This window comes from Mus caroli, unplaced genomic scaffold (assembly GCF_978045245.1).
Source record: "Mus caroli unplaced genomic scaffold, Mus_caroli_1 scaffold_13, whole genome shotgun sequence".
Taxonomy (NCBI): domain Eukaryota; kingdom Metazoa; phylum Chordata; class Mammalia; order Rodentia; family Muridae; genus Mus; species Mus caroli.
The window spans coordinates 34,214,513-34,232,293 of NW_028227268.1; the positions used below are offsets into that span (position 1 = coordinate 34,214,513).

General features: G+C 48.4%; 1 long non-coding RNA gene across 2 annotated transcripts in view; it reads right to left on the reverse strand.

Annotated features, from left to right (window-relative positions):
* Positions 1-5,459: 5,459 nt before the first annotated feature.
* The window catches only part of LOC115032551 (uncharacterized), a 37,174-nt gene continuing 24,852 nt past the window's right edge, over positions 5,460-17,781 (reverse strand). For both annotated transcript variants that reach the window (XR_003838197.2, XR_015045001.1), the window contains exons 4-6: positions 8,679-8,865; positions 8,265-8,353; positions 5,460-6,906 (exon numbers count right to left, since the gene is read on the reverse strand). This is a non-coding gene — a long non-coding RNA (uncharacterized LOC115032551). The remainder of the gene's footprint in view (positions 6,907-8,264; positions 8,354-8,678; positions 8,866-17,781) is intronic.

Here is a 17,781-nt window from a genome sequence, read left to right on the forward strand (position 1 = left end):
AGTGGCCTGTGTTTCACGCATCTTCACTCCGTACCTGAGCCTGAATGTCCAATCCTGAGGGGTTACTCCTTCCATTAGCCACTGATTGCTTAACATGCCCCTCTTGTGTCCCTGATTTTGCTCTCAGTTTGAGAGGGGAGGGAGGGAGACTTATGCCAAGAGGCTGCAGTCACTGGCGAGCAGGAAACAGGTAATTTTTCTCCTCCTGCAGCCTGGGGTGGTTAGAGGAGACAGGTGGGGGCTGATCACTTGCAAGGGCATGCCATGTGATGGGCCACATCTTCACCAAGAAGTACATCTGCTTCCAGACCCCACTGGTCCTGATGGAGGTCTGTAGCTGATCTCCTTGATACAGATAAAAGTCCACTCGGAGCCACGGGCAGGCTCTCTCCGAGAGACTGAGTCTCACTGTCCCTTCCCAGCAGAAACCCAGCCATTCCAGCCCCTTGGTTCCAACTAGTTCTTTGTGGTCTTCATCCATGTTCATCCTCCGAGAGCCTATTCCCATCTTCCTGAGTGTATAGCAAGAACTATATTTTCCAGTAGCCCCTGTAGCTAATGGGTGCAGTACAACTAAAGAGGAGGTCCCTGAAAGAATGTGAACTGGAGTGAGAGGTACCAGTCTAAGCCAGGAGCCTTGGGGCAGGTGGCTGGGTTTTCTCTAGGATCTGTCCCTTTCTATCTAGCTGGAGCCATGGCAGCTCAGCCTCAGCCCTTGGAGAAAGTGTCCAAAGATGGTGGAAGGATCTTGGGTGGAAAACCTAGCTCAAACTGCTACACATTAGGGAAGCAAACTCCTACCTGACCCAAACTAGTTAGGTTCTTGTGGCTCTTAGTCACAGCAGCCAAGCCAATGGGCCAGGCTAACCCACAGCCCTCAGGGTTACCACTCAAGACCATGCATGCAACCCAACTGCATTCACAGACGACTCCAGAGAGGATGAGAGAAAAGGCTTCTACAGCAGACAGGCCTGCTCTCTCGGCCCCAGTCTGGGAGACCTGAGGCCAAGGAGACCAGCCCCAAACCCTTCTCACGTCTTCTCCTTCCTTAATTATATTCCCATTTGTAACCCGGACCCTGTCATTCTGTCCTCCCGTAATGGCTAGTTTCTATTCTGGGCCCTTTCCTTCTCAACCCTATTATCTTTTACAATATTCACGAGCTCAAGGGAGGAAGGGGTAAGCTTGCCCACCCCTTCTCTCTCTCTCTCTGTCTTTTTAAATATTTCAGTTGTTCCCAATCCTGATTTTTGCATTTCGATTTCCTGTGGTACAGTAAATTTATCTTGGTCATTCAATCAAGTTCTCTCCCGCTCTTCTCCCCCTTATCTTTCTGGCTCTGGGCTGGCTGAAAATACCTACATTATCTTTGCAGCCGATATGCCGGCTGGAGGAAAATCTGCAGATCGCCTTGATAGAGAGTCGTCTGAGGGGAACCTCGTTGCTGCCAGTGGCTGCCACTGCTCTAGTCAGGACAAGGACACAGCAGGAAACCTCCCTAGGCGACTTGACTTTCTTTCAAGGTTAAGCAAGTGCTGGCCACTTCCAGAGGTTCTGGGAGGACTCTGCCCTAGAGTCTGTGCAGAGCCAGGTCTTTGTCCTTGGACAAAATGGACTTCCTGTGAGAGCCACTCTACACCTGACTTCAGACAGTGTGGCCCTTGAACCTCTGCACTTCAGATAGCCATTTTTTCAGTCAACGAGGGCTGTGCTTATAGCTCTTGGTGGAATTGTAAATCAAAGCTCCAAAGGAATGTTTCTCCTTTGCTGCCCCACTTGGTGCGGGGGCGGGTGTGTGTGTGTGTGTGCTGAAGACAGACAGCCCAGAGTGGCATCTAATTAATGATCTTCTTGCCACAGTCTCTTGCCTCTGGAATTAAAGATGTGTGCCAGCACACATGGCTAAAGAGGCTTTCTTTGGTTATTATTATTTTTAAATTTTATTTACTTTATTTTATGTATACGAGTGTTTTGCCTGCATGTATATATGTGCACCATGTGTGTGCAATGCCTACAGAGGCCAGAAGAGGGCATCAGATCCCCTGAAACTGGAACTGCAGACAGTTTTGAGCCACAGTGTGGATGCTGGGAACCAAACTCAGGTCCTGGGCATGGATGAATAGCAAGTGCTCTTAACTACAGAGACATCTCTCCACCCCATGAGAACTGCTTTTACTTGTCTCTCTATTCACGGAACTCAGAGCATAGAGACAGCAGCAGGTGCAAATTTGCTCTATCCAAAAGGGACAACTGGTCTAGAACTTAAGTGTCCCGTGGGTTGCCCTCAAGGCATAAACTTGAGCACATGGCTCTGGCAATAGGTGGACTTGGTCAGCTGCCCACTCACTGGGAAGGAAGGAACACAGATCTTCTTTGATTGGGCCTCAGCTGACTCCTTTCTCCCCCACCTCACCCCCTACACATACCTTTCTTGTAATTGCTCTGCTAGGGAACTTCGGGACTTCGGCCAGTGGAAGGTGGGTGTGCTTAGCAGTCCCTGATCTGGGACCAGTCAACCTTCATGGGTCCAATTGTCATATTGTCTCATCCATCTTGAATCTACAGCTTGGCCTCCTGTAGCCATTGCTTCGATGTCAGTAAGGAAATGTCTCTTTCTGATTGATTTTGTCCCTTCACCTTGGGTTCCATCTTTGTGTTACATCTGAGGTCTTGGGTTAGAAGCTGGGAGAAGAGCCATGTTTGGACCCAACCAGATGGGCCCCTCTTAGCAAAGCTCCTGTGTTCTGTAAGCTCTGGTTATCTCTGAGGCTTCAACACTTGAGAACTGCATTTATCTTCCTGTAGAGGAGACCTGGTCGATATGGCTTGAACAAGAGAGAGATTTATTTTCTCTTTCATCTTAAAAAACAGACAGACAGACAGAGTAAGGCAGTCACATTTCTGTGTTTTATTCCCCCAGCCTCAGCACCTGGCTTCTGTCTGCAAGGTGGCTTCATCATGGCTTCTGGGGCACCAGACATTGTGAAAACATTCCAAGAAGTGGGTAAACAGAAATAGCCAAAGAGCTTGCATCCATCTTTCATTGAGTGCAACCAGCTGAAAGAGAGACCGGGAACTGTATTGTTACCTGGAGTCTTAACTAGGAAAAGACTAGAATGGACACTGGCCAGAATGACAACTTGGAGTGTCTGTTACTGGAGTAGAGGTGAGGTGTGGAGGACCAGGACATCAGCTCTGAGTCTTTGTCCCCTTCCGCCCTTTTTCTTCTGTGTTCTTTTCTGTACTGGGTGGCTTGCCATGACTATAACAAAAGATCTGAGGCAAGTATTTTATTAAACAAAAACTTACTTAGCTCATGGTTTTGGAGGTTCCAATGCAAAAGCAGCCCCGTTGCTTTGGGCGCGCTATGAAAGTGGCAGGAAATACAGGCACAGGTACTCTCCTCTCGGCCAGGAGACAAAGGCACCAGGAAAGAGACTGCTGTCTCCAACACCCTCTAGAGATACATCCTCCTGACACAAGAACCTCCTTCTTAACTGCACCTCCTGAAGGTTCCACCACTCCCCAGTAGTGCCATCCTGGCAGCCAGCTACAGCCTCATGTATATAACTGGAGTGGCCACAGCTCTGAGCTCACTGTTAGCAATCCCAGCCATTGTCTGATTACCACTGAGTGCTGTAGGAATCTATAGTCGTCTGTGGCAGAGGAGGTTCTGGACACATGCTGCCTGTTGGTACTCCTCTGCCATGACTTTTTTTTTTTTTTAAGTAATTCTTATATTTATGTATGTATGTGGGTGGGTTTGTGCATGTGCGTGCAGTTGCCCTCAGAGGCCAGAAGGGGGCGATAGATCCCTTTGAGCTGGAGTTAGAGGCATAGGAACTCGAAATTGATCCTCTCTCTCTGCTGCTAGATCAGCAAGCGCTCTTAGCTGCTGAGCTGTCTCCTGGGTCCAAGCGCAATGGCATAGTTCTCACCTGCCTGTGACTGTTCCATGCCTTCTCTGGAAAAAGAAGAAAGTGGCCATGCTCTCTCTTTAAGTTCCCATTCTCAAAGACTCAAGTTGCAAGGGAATGGTCTTCTGTTTTCTGCTACCTCTTCCCAACAGAAAGGCCAAAGTTCAAGGAAAACAGGGGCGGTGATGAGGACTGATGGCTTGATGTCCTTTCTGCTCACCTAAGGTCAATGCAGTGTTGAAAAGCCAGCCCTCCCTCCCAGTCATTGCCAAGGGAAATCCTGCATGGGCCATTCCAGGGACTGGGGTATCCACTCGGCCCTGGATCCAAGGAACTCACAGTCTAGAAGAGAGATCAGATCAGCAACTGCCTACAATCCAAATCCAATCTGGTGGCTATTTTTTTTTATAAATAAAGTTTTATTGGCACACAGCTGCACTCATGTGTGTGCATACTGCCTGTGCTGCTTTGTGCTACAACAGCAGGTTCAGTTTGACAGCTGTAGCACAGAAAAAAAGCCTAACGTTTCTACCACCTGGCTCTTTACAGAAATTATGCAAGCTTTTTTTCTAAGAGAAAGAAAATAGCACTTAAAAAAGTATATATCAGCAGGTACTATATTTCAAATGTTGGGCAGATGTGTGCCAGGGCACAAGAAAGACTAGCAAAGGAGGAGAGAAAGAGGGAGACATGGACAAAGGTGACTCTAACTTTACCCACAAGGCTTCATTTAACAAGAAGAATAGACTTGGGAAGCTAAAAACTGATTTTTTTTTTAAAGATTTATTTATTTATTATATGTATGTACACTGTAGTTGTCTTCAGACATTCCAGAAGAGGGCGCCAGATCTCGTTTCGGATGGTTGTGAGCCACCATGTGGTTGCTGGGATTTGAACTCTGGACCTTCAGAAGAGCAGTCGGGTGCTCTTACCCACTGAGCCATCTCACCAGCCCTAAAAACTGATTTTTAAAAGAGAAAATATTGGGGCCAGAGTGACAGTTCCATGGTTAAGAGCACTGGCTTCTCTGCCACTTCCAAAGGACTTGGGTTCAGTTCCTAGTACCCACATGGCAGCTCATAACTGTCTATAATTCCTGTCTCAGGGGATCCAACAGCCTCTTCTGGCCTCTGGGAGCACTTCACACATGTAAACTGATATATATGCAAGCAAAACACCCATACAAATAATTATAGAAAGAAAGAAAGATAGAGAGAGAGGAGAGAGAGGAGAGAGAGAGAGAGAGAGAGAGAGAGAGAGAGAGAGAGAAGAAGAAGAAGAAGAAGAAGAAGAAGAAGAAGAAGAAGAAGGAGGAGGAGGAGGAGGAGGAGGAGGAGGAAGAGGAGGAGGAAGGAAGGAAGGAAGGAAGGAAGGAAGGAAGGAAGGAAGGAAGGAAGGAAGGAAGGAAGGAAGGAGATACTGATTGGGTGTGCTATGTTTAATGTTCTTATAGATTCTGTCTTAGTCAGGGTTTCTATTCCTGCACAAATCATGACCAAGAAGCAAGTTGGGGAGGAAAAGGTTTATTCAGCTTACACTTCCACATTGCTGTTCATCACCAAGGGAAGTCAGAACAGGAACTCACACAGGGCAGGAACTTGGAGGCAGGAGTTGATGCAGAGGCCATGGAGGGGTGCTGCTTACTGGCTTGCTTCCCCTGGCTTGCTCAGCTTGCTTGCTTATAGAACCCAGCACTACCAGCCCAGGGATGGCACCACCCACCAGGGGCTCTCCCCCCTTGATCACTAATTGAGAAAATGCCCTACAGCTGGATCTCATGGAGGCATTTCCTCAGGGGAGGCTCCTTTCTCTGTGATAACTCCAGCTTGTGTCAGGTTGACACACAAAACAGCCAGTACAGATCCCGAATAAGATACAAATTAATCTGACCCATTTGGAAGGCAATTTGAAAAGACGTACTAAGAGCCTTAGACATGTCTTTTGGTCTCCTCATCCCCACTCTGGCGATCCATGTGAGTCATAAACTAAAACGTCAAAATATCTTTATAAGCAAACATATCCACTGTCCTGTGATCTAGAATCTAGAGCTGCTGAGATGGCCACTTGTATAGGGGTTACAGCGAATAGGCTAAGGCTACAGACAATCCTCTTACTGGGGAGTTAAAATGATGTCCACAGAGTTTAGGAGTTGATGGTCTAAGGGCGTGAATGGGTTGCTGCAAGGGTGGAGACAGTTTCATCAAAGTTATGAAGACATTAACGTTTTGATCGGATCACCCCAGATTCACAGCAGTTATCTTTGGGAAAGCGGGAACGTTCTCTCTTCTTGACACTAGTATACTTTCTCTTTCTATATATTTCTTTCCAGAAGGTGGTTTCAGTTCCAGAATGGAGAATTCGCTTATCATTTTGAATCCTAAGGGCTCTGGAAGGGTGTTGTCAGTGACTGGATATTTATGCCCCACCCTCCAATCAAAGGTTGCAATCCTGGTCCGTGGTGTGATAGGATCAGGAAGCAGACCTTTGGGGGCTGACTAGACCCTGGGGATAGTGCCCTTGTGAATGAGACCCGAAGACTCTGTCCCTCGGGCACGGGAGGACATGAAGAGAAGAAGTCATCGGAAGCTGGCCTTTGTGAGACACTGAATCTCTTGATCTTGAACTCGTCAGTCTTCACAGCCAAGAGATCAAGGTCTGTTGTTTAGAAGCCACCCAGTCTACAGCATGCTCTTCTCGGAGCCAGAATAGACTAATACGGGTGCTAAGTGCATCCTTGACTTCATGAAGACAGAATAGGAAGCAAGCGTGAATCACCTCATCCGTAGGGTCAGGAAAGCGAAGGGGTCTGGAGCTACAGACGCTCCAAGTGCAGTGGTCTCAGCTCAACCACAAGCCACCTTGGTCCCTGTACACTCAGTCTTCCGCCACTGAGAACCGGGGGGGTTGGGAGTTCGCAAAGCTGGCCTCTCCTGGCATCCTGCTCCCTCTGGTGCTGGAGTTGAACCTCTTGGCCCAATCCCAGGAGCATCTGCAGAGGGAGGGAGTTGAGGGTCAAGGATAGAGAAGCATCGTGGGAAGAGAGGAGTCCTTTATTTTTTTCCAGGGGCTTTTGGGTGGCTGGAATCCCTGCCTTCTGAAAGGTTTCTTCTATTCAGACCATCGCCGGGTTCTGAAATCTTCAGGGGTGATTAACCATAAGGTGTTGTTTTCACAATAGTGTTTGTTTGGGCATCTCTTCCATTACCTTCAAGGGCAAGATGGGGACAGGGCAAAGAGGGACTGGGGAAGTGGGTGCCTTCGTGGTTAAAAACAAGCACTGCTCTTACAGAGGACCTAAGCTCAGTCCCCAGATCCAGTGCCTTCTTTGTGACTCTTCACTCATGCGCATATGCATGGCTAGACACAAACTTTAAAAATAATCTTTAGCCAGGTGGTGGTGGCACATGTCTTAAACCCCAGCACTTGTGAGGCAGAAGTAGGTGGATCTCTTTGAGTTCAAGGCCAACCTGTTTTATAGAAAGAATTCCAGGACAGTAAGGGCTACATAGAGAAACTCTGCCTTCCCCCCTAAAAGAACTACACACACACACACACACACACACACAAGAAAACAGAAAACAGAGGGAGAAGAACCGGCAAGATGATTCAACAATTAAGTGTGTGTACTGCTCTTGCAAGGACCTGAATTCATGGCCCAGCACCTACATCACTTGGCTTACGACTCCCTGTAACTCCAGCTCCAGATGGGCTGACACCTTCTTCTGGGTTCTGCAGGCATTTCCACTCTTGTGCACATACCCACATAAAGGCAAGCAGGCACGCATACATGTGCGCACACAATTATTATTGCTATTATTATTATTACTATTGTTGGTTTTTTGAGACAGGGTTTCTCTGTATTGCCCAGGCTGTCCTGGAACTCACTCTGTAGACCAGGCTGGCCTCGAACTCAGAAATCTGTCTGCCTCTGCCTCCTGAGTGCTGGGATTAAAGGCATGCGCCACCACCGCCTGGGATGCATGCACAATTTACAAGTAATAAAAATAGATAACAATAAAACTCTTTTTAATAAAAGACAAAATAATAAGGAAGCCGGTTCTGAATCTGTGCAATAGTTTGGACTCCCTTGGCAACAGGGTTGCTTGAAGGTGGGGGACAGGCAGCTTGGGGGGGGAGTGTAGATGGGGCTGCTCTACAGATCTCAGCCCTCGGTTTTGAGTCAGCTGGAGTGGACCTAAAAGCTGGCCTGACTTCACCTTGACTCGGCCATCTGAGCTTGGCCAAGACATCTATGCTTTTGCATCCCATCTGCCTCGGTATAGATTAGAGTGGAGGACGCTCTTTCGGAAAGTATTGCTGAAAATATCAGAAACGTTCCTAACTCACCCCATACATTCAGTGGAGCACGGCGGGTGCTCGTAGACGTCATTCTTATTCACACAACGGTCTGTTCTGGTGACGTGAGGAGCAGTGACCTGGAATCACTCAGAAAGAATAGTGGCTCTTGTATGTTTTCCAAACAAAACAGGACACTGCCCCCACCCCCGATCTGATGCATTCATCCTTCAAGGAACAACTGGAATACAGTGTCTGTCCCATGCCTACTCCAGCAGTGCAGCCCTCCTGAGCCACGCAGGACAGGACAGCAGCCCCTGCTGGAGCCATGCATTTCCATCACAGAGAAACCAACCTCTCTTCCACCGACACTAAAACTGCCCATTCCCCATCCTGGAGTCCCATGAATCCTGGTTGCCTCTCTTCAGCAACAGGACAAAGCCCCTCCAGGGCTCCATTTCTTACATTCAGTAGGTGATTGACACTTGCTGCCCAGTTGATCTTCGCATTTCTGTGGGTCTCATCCACAGGAAGTGCAGCTCTGCCTAGCTGGTGAAGGGTGGATGGAACACCTGCAGCTCTGAGCCTTGCAGAATTCCTGCTTCCAAACGGTAAGGAGCCTGCACATTCCCGGATCCAGCACCCTGCAGGGCTGAGGCAGAGGGATCTCACGCAAGCCTAGCCTGGGCTTCATAGTGAAGTCCTGTCTCAACTAGGCAGACAAAACCAACAAAAAGAAAAGGATTCAAAGAATCTGCAGGGCAGGAGGATTGCCAGGCTCCTCTGTGGCTGACTCGACGGGCTGAGAACACATTATCAAGCCAGTTCAGGGGAGCCACTGTTCTCAAATCGCGAACTAGGTTTATGTCTGGGTGTACTCCAGAACACTGGCTGCTCCCTGCCTAACCATAGCCGCCTCTGGAAGTCCCAGGTTGTAGTTCACTCCAGGGACGCCAACCTTAGTCAGGAAGCATGGGGACATGCCAACAGGGCACAGGGGTCAAATCTGATGCAGCTGAGTCAGTTCTGGATGCTTTAGAGAAGCACGGGGTGGGGGTGCAGGGTCGCGGGGGGAGGGGGGTCGTGGGGGGGGGGGGCGGGACGCTCTGGCCCTTCCGGCTCCCTCTAGCTTTGCTTCCTGGCCTGGTATTATAGATCTGAGAGATGCAGACTGCTGAGCTCTCGGCAGGAGCAGCTGTGTCCCTGGCTCTCCCTCTGTGGCCTGGAGTGCCTCTGGCCAGGCCTCAAGCAGTCACATGCAGATGACAGCTGTGGTGGCACCAGGACTCAGGCTCCCATCACATGGCTGCCCTTCGCTTCTGGCCTTCCCTAGGGACAGTTGCTCTCAGCACACAAGAGTAACGAATGGCCAGTGGTGTCTTGGGGAAAGAGCAGAGGAGGGTGGGCCCTGGGTAATGACATCTGCTTCTATGTCCTTTGCTCTAAAGTCGAGGTTCCCATCTCTCTTTGTTGTATCCCAGCAAGGGCAGGAAGCTACTTTTCCAACCCCAAATCAGTATTTCAGTGGTCCCTAGAGCAGGAAGTCTTAGAAAGAAATCAGCTCAGACAGGAGCTTTAAAAGAAAAGTAGGTGTTTGTTGAGTGCCTGCCTGACCTCAGGTTCACCAAATTCCTTCCCCAGCCCAGTACCTAGGAGCCCTGGCAGAGGCTAGGCCTTGAGCTTGGTGACCCTCTTTGAATCCCCCTATTTTAATGTCAACACCCAACCCAAGAGCTGGAGCCTCCTACCTCTATCTCATGCCACCCTAACACCCTTCCACCAGAGCATAGATTTCTCATAAACCTTCGCAGAATCTTCTGATTCTATGAGGTAGCTTTGCTAGCCACAAGAATACAGGAGCTGAGGCTGGGAGCTGGGGAGTCAGTCTCTCTCCAGCCTAGAGCGAGACCTCATTGCTCGGCCTCTCGTGGCGAGAGAGCGCCCCCTGCTGCCCAAGCCCAGCTGGTACCACACAGCCCGAATGCGGGATGAGGGACAAAGATGGGGCGGAGAGGGCACCCAGAGAAGGGACTGTAGGTTTGTCATTCAGGGAGTTTCCACCTCAGGTCACACTGCCTGGCTCAACCTGGCAGGAAAAAAAAAAAAAAGGTTCAGACTCTCTGTGCTAACATCTGCCTGTGGCGACAGTTTGGGCGTAACAGCCCGTCTAGGGGTCGTGGCGGAGCTCTCTTAAGGCATGTCGATTAAAAGACGCGGTCTGGTTTGAAGCCATGGCTCCACCGCGCGCTACCCTCAGACTTGGGCATGCGGTTTAACCTCTGAAAACGGGTTTCTTCATTAAACTGAGATAATCAATAGCGCATACATCACAGCAATGGTTTACAGAGATAATTCATGTAAAACGCACACTGAGCTTTCAATAACAGTAACTCTCTGGTATCGATTCACCTGACACCCCTACAAATGAGTGATAAGAGCTAACTAGGGCTCGTGGACCCAAGTCAGGGGATTTGCTTTTCCAAGGCGCTTTCATCATTAAATGGATCTGGTCTAGTTCCATGGGCACATTTGAGAAAAACAACTTTGCCTAGAGGGGGAAATAAATGCCAGAGACATTCACAGAAACAACAACCACAATTACTAAACACATTGATCAATGCTCAGAGCTCTACAATAAAGACAGGGAGAAAGTTATGGCCCAGGACCTTTTGTCCCACGCTTCCCATGCTACCAATCCCCACCTGACCCCTGGTTGATGAATGACTCTTTGGGCTACAAATGTGCTGAAGTATCTCCTTACCAAAAAAAGCAACTGCACGAAATGCCCCTCCAAGGAGCGCCTGCCCACCCCAAATGTCAACAGCCAATTCAGTGAAAGGCTACATGGTGTCTTCTGTCAGCTCTCAAGTTTGATAGACCAGGTGTTAGTACCCACAGCACTCCACCTGCCCTCTTTAAAGTCACCATGACTTGCACACAGCGCATCCAGAGCTCCGTTTGCAAACCTCATCCCTCCTACATTAGCAAGGTTTTGACATAACTAGTGGATGCTCTTGGCCCCCTCCCCGCTTTGGGAACTGTGCCCTCCACTCCAGCTAGGCTCCTCTCAGCCACCCCGGCTCCTCTGGCAATGAATTATCTCTGCAAACCATTGCATCATGTCTCCTTACATCTCATCCCTGCGTTGCCACTTATTAGTGGCAACCTCACACATGCGGTTACTTGGTCAAACAATGTGGCTATCCTCTCTCCTTGCTACCTTTCTTCTGCCCCCACCCCCTTTCTAAGACAAGATCTCATGTAGCCCAGGTTAGCCTTAAACTGGATATCTAGCTGAGGATGGCTTTGAACTGGCATTAGAGGCCTGCCCCACCATGTGGCTCTATGTGGTGTTGGGGGATCTAACTGAAAGCCTTGTGCATGCTAGGCAAACTCTCCACCAATCAAGCTGTAAATCTCTTACTGTCTCTTTCTTTCACACCCTCAACCGGAACATCAGCAGATCTAGTCCGTTTTACCTTTCAGATGTGTCTAGACTCTTCCTGCTTCTTGCTCCACTATTCTACATAGTCCATACCACCACCATCTCCTGGCTGCTCGCCCACAATCCTCTGCTGGTATTTCCACACGCCAGTGGACTTTCCAAAGATTCCATGTTTGGAATGTATACAGTTCTTCCAGTCAACAGAGCCACCCATGATCACACCCTTGGTGATTTCTCTGATGTCATCGCCCTTGCTCATGTCTGCCAGGCTCCTTTGCTGGAATGTACCTAGCAGCATGATTCTGTCACATGGGGCTCTGTTCTTCTTTCCTTGCTTTCCTGAATGTTCTGACCCCGGGCTCTGAACTCACTGGGCTCCTTCCTTATATTATGCATGTTTCTACATAAAGAGCAAAGCCCATGCCTTCCCCTTTACAGAAGGAATTTTTTCAATGCAGTCATCACCCCTGGATATATTATTATAAATCTGATACTTTGTCTCCTCCGACTAAGCTCAGGGGAATGGAGGGGCTTTGTTTCTGTTCACTACTGTATCTACACTTCCTAGTCTGATGTCTGGCATAGTAACTGCTCAGGAAATGTACTAATTGCAGAAGTGAGTTAGTGCACACTGGAGGTCCCACCCATGACCTGAGGCCAGAGATGTTTCCGCCACTCTTTGCCTTGCCTATCACCAATGATCTGTGAAATAGAGATAATGACTCTGCCTTCTTGTTTTCAAAACTGGTGAGCATGGGCTGCTAGGTAAAGATGCTTGCCCATGAGTCTGACAACCTGAGTTCATTCCCAGGACCTGCATGGTAGAAGGTGAGAACAGACTCCTACAGGTTCTCCTCTGACCTCCACATGCACATTATGGTACGCACTCGCGCGCGCACACACACACACACAAGCACACACAAATAAGTAAATCGGTGTGATTAAAAATTTAAAAGAAAAATGTAAATATTGATTACATAGAGCTTGGGCCTTCTTCTTCTTCCATTTCTGGATTCTCACATTAGATTTCTCTTTCTCTCCATCACAGAGGCAGAGACACACTTGTGGAACCACCCCTCTCTCTCCTTCATCAGTCTTTCTCATTCATTGTTCTGGTGATATGCCCAAAGAAATGAGCATTCTGGTGAGACCAGCTGGGGCTGGGATGGTCCTGGCTGTTTCTAATAACACTCTTAAATAAACCCGGGATGCACCTGACCTTGTAAAAACGTTGGGAGCAAAGGGGTCAGTGTTTCTCAGAACAAATCTCCTTTCCTATTTCATGTGATGATGAACTGTGGGATTGTGCATCCGGCAAGAAAGCCTGAAAAGAAGTCAGCCTTACCCCAGCAACCGCTCCCTCCGCGGAGCCTCTTCCCTTCCTAAGAAGTCATGCTCCTCCCACCTGACGAGCATTTGACTGAATAGGCAAGCACACAAATTCACCACTGCCATTAGTGGGTTAGACACTAAATGGACGTGTTTACGGGGCACTGAGATGGAAGATGGACGGAGCGCAGAGGCAGCTAAGAGGGAATTAGGCAGTAGCTGAGGTTAGACACTGGTGCAGCTGGGGAGAGTGGGGTTAAAGATTGCTGCTCAGGAGTGGACTGAATGCAGGTGTGACGTCAGGAGTATCTGGAGGGCAGGGCGAGCTCCAAGTGCAGATTTATTAGAGTTCCAGATTTGGAGTCCAAATAATTGGACACTTGGCTTCCCAGAAGACTTTAATTTTTCATCCTGTGCTTGCAACTGTGCACTTCTCTCTCTCTCTCTCTCTCTCTCTCTCTCTCTCTCTCTCTCTCTCTCTCTCTCTCTCACATGCAGAGTGAAACAATACAGTCAGGACAGAAGGACACTCCCCTGAGGGCACTGCCACCCTGACAGCCTTTGGTGGACACCTGCTCCTGTCTTTCTCTGTTCTAGCGGCTCACAGGCATGTCTCTCTGTTTTCCTCTGTTTCACACCTTCCAACAGAGAGAGGCATGTAAATACTGGCATCGTTCTTTTTCTCTCAACATCAAAATAAACAGGGGACCAGTGAGGGTGGGCTTTTCCTCCTTCCTGGAGGAATTCAAATGTCCAAACCTGGAAGCACCTTTATTTCACATCCTAAGGAAGAACAATGAACCCATTGACCAGGTAAGTAGACTGAGCTCCAGGTCCATCCAGCTGCAGTGGGATACATTAGAAGGAATCAGAATTAGTCAACATGGCTGCAGACCGGTGTAGAAACCAGGGAAAGTCCCAGTTGGTTTTGTTTTTTTTTTTTTTTGTTTTTGTTTTTGTTTTTTTGAGACAGGGTTTCTCTGTGTAGCCCTAGCTGTCCTGGAACTCACTTTGTAGACCAGGCTGGCCTCAAACTCAGAATTCTGCCTGCCTCTGCCTCCCGAGTGCTGGGATTAAAGGTGTGCGCCACCATGCCCGGCTGAAGTTTCTACGTTGCTACTATCATAAACCACCTCAAAAAAAAAAAACAAATTCAGGAAGGCAGGTTTGTTTTGGTTTGTGGTTTCAGGAGGATCAGGCCTGTCATAATGGGAAAGAGGTATGGCAGGGCTGTGGCACCAGGAATATGTGACTGAGATGCCTCACATCTTGGTGGACCAGGAAGCAGAAGCAGAAGTGGGTGTGGCCCACTTTGCTTCTTGGGGAAACTCTTAGTCTCCCCAAGCATCGACACCAGCTGGGGACTAGTGACACATGAGCCTGGGAAGTACAGCGTATATATTAAACCATAACAGTCATTTCTAAATTGCTGCCAGATCAGACTGCTGCGCTGCCCCGTGGGAGAGAGGGGCAGAGTGACCACTGGAGGTTTGAAATGAGAACAAGGGCTCACAATTGGCTTATACTGCAGTGTGATGCAGTGTAAGACTGTTTGACCACATCTTCCAGAAAGAACCAGAGGGCTAAATGGGGGATGGCGGGTAATGTTTCATGTGTCACTGAGTTTAAAACTTAAAAACCAGGAAAATATTTACCAGAGGAGGGGTAGTAAGAATGAGACAAGGTCACCCCCACATTTATAACTCTCTAAGAGAATTCTTTTTTTTTTTTTTTTTTTTTGAGACAGGGTTTCTCTGTGTAGCCCTGGCTGTCCTAGAACTCACTCTGTAGACCAGGCTGGCCTCCAACTCAGAAATTCATCTGCCTCTGCCTCCCAAGTGCTAGGATTAAAGGCGTGCGCCATTACTGCCCAGCTTGAGAATTCTTATTTTTTATTCGTATGTGTGTGTGTGTGTGTGTGTGTGTGTGTGTGCGCGCGCGCGTGCACATGTGCATGTGCTCATGTGCTCCCGCACACACAGGTCCCCACAGGGGTCAGAAGAGGGTGTCAGATCCCTAGAGCTGGAGTGACAGGTGGCTGTGAGCTTCCCCACCGGGCACTGGGAACTGAACTCAGGTCCTCTGCAAGAGCAGCAAGTGTTCTTAACTGCTGAGCCATCTCTCCAGGCCCTCCCTCTATAGTCAGACTCAGATCAGAACTCTTGTAGGAGTGCGAATTCATGCAGAACCTGTAAAAATGACAAATTCGCAAAATGAGTCCAGAGCCTTAAAAATATCCAAAGTTTTTTTTACTGTCTGGAGTCGAATCCTAAGAAAATCGCTTCAAACACAGAAAACGAGGTTTTGCTGTAGTGGTGTTATTCATAGTAGAGAGAAATGGGAATATCCCATCTGCCCATTTGTAGGGAGGAGTGAGAGGCAGACAGAGGGATCTTCCTCGGGAACCATCTGGCAGCATGCCTGTGAGGAACGGTGTGGGGAGGCACTTTATAAGGCTGGAAAACAGTCGCACTAAGATTTATGTACACTGTGAATGTCATAGCTGTAGTGAGCAGCGACAATTTAGAATCTTGGGTACCCAAGCCTTTCAACAATTGGCACCAAAGAGTGAAGACTATGTTTCTTTCTTTTTTAATCTTCTTCTGCATTTAATTTTTTTTTTTTAGTATTTTATTTTATGTGTCTGGGTGTTTTGTCTGTCTGTCTGCCTTTTGAACCATGCCTGGTGTCTTCAGAGGCAGGAGCACAGTATTGGGCCCCCTAGAACTCAAGTTATAGATGATTATGAGCCACCATGTGGGTGCTAGGAGCTGAACCTGTGTCCTCTGGAAGACCAGCCAGTGCTCTTAACCACTGAGCCATCTCTACTGCCCTCTTCTGTGTTTTTAAAGACTTTGATAATGAAATATTTCACTTTTCTTTTTCTTTTTATTTTTTTAAAGATTTGTTTATTTATTATATGTAAGTACACTGTAGCTGTCTTCAGACACTCCAGAAGAGGGCATCAGATTTCGTTACGGATGGTTGTGAGCCACCATGTGGTTGCTGGGATTTGAACTGGGGACCTTCAGAAGAGCAGTCGGCGCTCTTAACCACTGAGCCATCTTGCCAGCCCATATTTCACTTTTCTAATGGAAACAATTGTAGACCTTTAAAGTAGAGACACCCATAGAAAGTTGTTGCATTAGTATCGAAATGAATTTTTTCCAAATTTCTCCTTACCACGAAAACGTCTGTGGGTGTTCAGATTCAGCCACTGGGAGCATATTAACACACCTTTGCTCTCTCCAAATGCTCACGTTGTCTTAGCTTTCAACTGCAAGCAACGGACGCTGTCTAGCAGCGCAGAAACAGCTGTGGTCTACGCAGCTAAATATAGACTGCCGCTTACACAGGAAGACCCCGAGGAACTTAAGATAAAATCTTCCACTGGATGACCCGATTCACCTACAACTCTGAGTGCGCATGTCATACAGTCCTGGGTAGTCTCATGAAAGGTCTCAACGCCTGTGTTCCAGCCCAGCAGCCTGCAGGATGCATCTAGGGAAGGACTACAGAGTGAAATCCTAAGAGGGCTGGGCAGGGGTAGAGGATAGAGGATGAGGGTGGGGGTGGGGTGGGGGTGGGGAGTGGTGGAATTTGATAAGAAACCACTCCCTTCAGGTCTGTGGAAATACTCCAAAACCTGCGTGGTGAGGACAGCAAGGCCAAATGACAACTGCTCAGAAGTCCCTACTCAGCAGTCCCTGGAGAAAGGACACACTTGAGTCAGGATGGAACCAGTGTCTTAACAGTAGGGAGGTTCTTTCTGTCAGGGTCTGGCTAGGTGAGTGAGAGGCAGGAAGTCTCCAAGACACTGCCTGAGTCCCTGCTCTGGGCTCCTGAAGAATGGCAAAGTCTCCCTGGAGCCTGGCATGAGGCAGCTCCAGAGGACCCACTATGGCTCAACACTTTCAATCCTGAGCTTTAACTAGCAGTTATGGCTGTTCTCCTCAGGAGACTGCCAGGGGCTGAGGGTGTTGCTCAGTTGGTAGGTGGTTTGCCCAGGATCCATGAAACCCTGGGTTCAAGCCCCTGTATGAACAAACCATGGACAGTGATGCACAACTCTGACCCCAACGCTCAGGAGGTGGAGACAGGAGGATCAGAAGTTCAAAGCCATCCTCAGCTACTTGTAAAGTTGGAAGCCAGCCTTGGATCCATGAAACTCTGTCTCAAAAGGCATGCAAAAGAAAGGAGGTTGTTTAAAAAGAGCTAGCTGATGACTGCATCAGGGAGTAAATGGGAGGGGGTCTTTCTCAAGAGCACTCCCATGTTTTCAGAGACAGCTCTGGTTTGACAGTCTCCAAGGGACTTCCTGGAAGGTTCTGGATCTTTGATCCATCTGACTTTTTCTGCCTTTATTTGTTTGGCCAATCAGAGATGGGTTGTTGTTGTTGTTGAGGAGGGGTGGGGAGGGAGAGGAGGAAGAGGAAGAGGAGGCAGTATGCAGTGCTTTGAATGAGAAATAGCCCCCACTGGCTCAGATACTTGAACACTCTGTCCTTATTTGGTGGTGCTGTTTGGGAAGGTGTAGGAGGTGTGGCCTAGCTGAAGGAAGTGGTCACAGGCTTTAAGAGCATAAAGTCCCAAACCACTTCCAGTTTGTTCAACCTGCTTCCTTGTTGACCTCAAAGATGTGAGCTCTCAGCTTCCTACTCCTGTTGCCTTGTCTGCTACTGCTGCTGTGCCTTCCTGCTGTGGAGGACTCTGATCCTTCCGAGAGCCATAAGCCCAAATAAACTCTTCCTTCTATATGTTGCCTTGGTGTTTTCTCATAACAGAGAAGTAACG